Source organism: Chiloscyllium plagiosum, unplaced genomic scaffold (genome assembly GCF_037043375.1).
Source record: "Chiloscyllium plagiosum isolate Xiang-an unplaced genomic scaffold, Cpla_swu_hap1 HiC_scaffold_16, whole genome shotgun sequence".
Classification (NCBI taxonomy): domain Eukaryota; kingdom Metazoa; phylum Chordata; class Chondrichthyes; order Orectolobiformes; family Hemiscylliidae; genus Chiloscyllium; species Chiloscyllium plagiosum.
The window spans coordinates 81,208,767-81,211,980 of NW_028270154.1; positions in this window are offsets into that span (position 1 = coordinate 81,208,767).

A 3,214-nucleotide genomic window follows, 5' to 3' on the forward strand; every position below is an offset into this window, starting at 1 on the left:
AGAATACACCCTATTAAAGAGACAGTGCTTAGCTGTTAATGCTCCTTAGAGTCAATAGATATCCACAGCACTGAAAATGGCCCTTTGGCCCATCATGTATGTGCGAGTCAAAAACAAGTATTGAACTATTTTACATACTTTTTCCAGCACTTGGGCCATGTCTTGACTGATGAGTCAGTACTCCTCCATGTTGAACAACACTTGGACAAAACACTGAGGGTAGCAAGCGTGCAAAATGTACTCTGGATGAGAGATTTCGATGTCCATCGTCAGGAGTGGCTTGGCAGCAGCCACTACTTTAGAAGCTGGTCGGGTCCTAAAGGACATAGCTGCTGGACTGGGTCTGTGGCAGGTGATGAGGGAACTAACAAGAGGGAATGACGTACTTGACTTTATCCTAACAATCAGGTGCAGCTGGCAGATTATTGGTGAGAGTCACCGTGAACCAGTCCTTGTGGAGACAACGTGGTGCTTTCACATTGAGAATGCCCTCCCTTGTGTTGTGTGGTCTTATCACCGTGCTAAATGGGACGGACTACGAATGGATCTAGCAACTCAACTGGGCCTCTGTGAAAAGAAAAAATTCCTGGAGATCACAACGGGTCAGGTGAACAGCTATAGGGAGAAAGCAAGCTAAATCTTTGAGTCTGGGCACTGTAGGCCATCAACAGCAGCAGAATTGTACTCCGACATAATCTGCAATTTCATGGCCTGGCATATTCCTCACTCAAACATTATCCTCAAGCCAGGGGATCAGTCGTGGTTCATGGAGAGTGCAGGAGGGCATGCTTAAAAATGAGGTGTCAATCTGGTGAAGTTACCAAACACGACTACTTGCATGCCAACCAACATAAGATGCAAGTGACACACAGAGCTAAGCAATCCTGCAATCAATGCATCAGTCCTTTGCTCTGCAGTCCTGCCACATCCCCTCCTGAATGGTGGTGGACAATTAACCAATCACTGGAGGAGGAGACTCCATACATGTCCCCATCTTCAATGATGGAAGAGCTAAACACATCAGTGCAAAAGATAAGGCTGAAGCACTTGTAACAATCTTCAGCCAGAAGTCCCAAGTGGATGATCCATCTCGGCCTCTTCCAGCGGGGTTCAGTGTCACAGACGTCAGTGTTCAGCCAACTCCATTCACTCCATGTGATATCAAGAAATGGTTGGAGACACTGGACATTGCAAAGGCTAAGGGCAGTCACAACATTCGGGCAATTGTACTGAAATCGTTTGCTCTAGAACGTGCCACTCCACTAGCCAAACTGGTCCAGTACAGCTACGACTCTGGCATCTATCCGACAATGTGGAAAATTGTCTAGGTATTTCCGATGGACAAAAAGCAGGACAAATCCATCCTGGCCAATCGCCACCTCATCAGTCTAGGCCAATGGCCTAAGCAATTAGGTGCAATGTAAAATTGGTGAAACAGATTCTTCAAGCAAGGTCTGATGGAATGCAAAGAGGCCAGGGTTACCACAGCTCAAAGGTGAAAAAGAACCAAGCGGGACATGTGTTGCATATTGAACAATGGGAGAGTTGTTTATCGTTTGACACTCATTATGAGGTACTCAGAACAATCGAGAGAGAGACATTATATTTGTGTATGCCTAGTTTTGGCCAGACCCCTTGACACCATGGAATAATCATATTTTGGAAAGGGGATGTGTATACCCAGAATGATCTGGCCTAATCTCGTTGGGTACTATGACCCCTGCTGTATAACCCCATTGGCTGATTTCAGAGAACATTCCAGAAGGCTGAGAAAGGAGGATTAAGAAGAGACATCTGGTGGCCATTTCCTCAGTGAAGACTCTGCGTGAGACCCACCTTCTGACTAAAAAGATCTTGAGTCCCCCTGTTAGCAGAACTCAGAGTTGAATCCAGCAGCACAGTCCAGTTCGCCAGATCGAGTAGTGTATGTGTCTTTCAAGCAGTCGGCCTAGTTTGGGGAAAAGTTAATTTAATTTGAGTTGGAGTTGTTGCTTTAACTTGAGAGTGTTTTAATAAAACTAAGTTTGAGTCAGTCCTTTGTACTCATACAGAAAGTGCAACTGAGTAAACATGTTTTATGAATAACAAACTGGTTGAAGTGTCTGGGTAGAATATTTCACCAGCACCGTCGTGATCGTTAGTAAAGTGATAGAAGGTCTCATCGACAATGCCATCAGACAGCACCTGCTCAGCAACAACCTGCTCAGTTTGGGATCTGCCAGGGCTACTCAGCTCCTGACCTCATTACAGCTTTGGCTCAAACATGGACAAAAAAAGCTGAATTCTGGAGATGAGTTGAGGGTGGCAGCACTTGGCATCAAGGAGCCCAAGCAAAACTGGAATCAATGGGTATGAGGGAGCAAGCTCTTCAGTGGTTAGAGTCATACCTGCCACATAGGAAAATGGGCGTGGTTGTTGGAGGTCAGTCATCTCGGCTCCAGGACATCTCTGCAGGAGTTCCTCAGGGTGGTGTCCTAGGCCCAACCAGCTTCAACTGCTTCATCAATTACCTACTGTCCATCATAAGGTCAGAAGTGAGGATGTTCTCCGATGATTGTGCAATGTTCAGCACCATTCATGACGACTCAGAAACTGAAACAAGATCTGGACAATATCCAGGCATAGACTGGCAATTGGCAGGTAGCATTTGCATCACACAAATACCAGGCAAAGACTAACTCCAACAAGAGTCAATCTAACCACCGTTTCTTGACATTTAATAGCATTACCATCATTAAGCCCTCACTACCAACATTTTTTGGGGGGGAGTTACCATTGATCAGAAGCTGAACTGAACCCACTGTATAAACACAGTGGCTGCAAGAACAGGTCAAATACTATGTCGAGTAACTCATCTTCTGATTCCCTGTAGCCTGTCCACCATCTACAAGGCACAAGTCAGACGTGTGAATGAATACTCCCCAATTGCCTGAACGGGTGCAGCTCCAAAAACACTCAAGAAGCTTGACGCCATTCAGGACAAAGTAGCCCACTTCCTTGGCATCCATAAACACCCACCCCCTCCACCATATCCCTCCTGGTGGAAGAAGTAGCATTTAGCTCTTAATACTGCATTTGGAAACAATAGTACTTAGCTGTTAATGCTCCTTGTAGAAGAGAGAGCTTTTAGCCATATTACTCCTGGTGGAAGAGGTATCATTAAACTATTAATGCTCTTTGTGGAAGAGATTAATGCCCCTTTAGCTGTTACCAG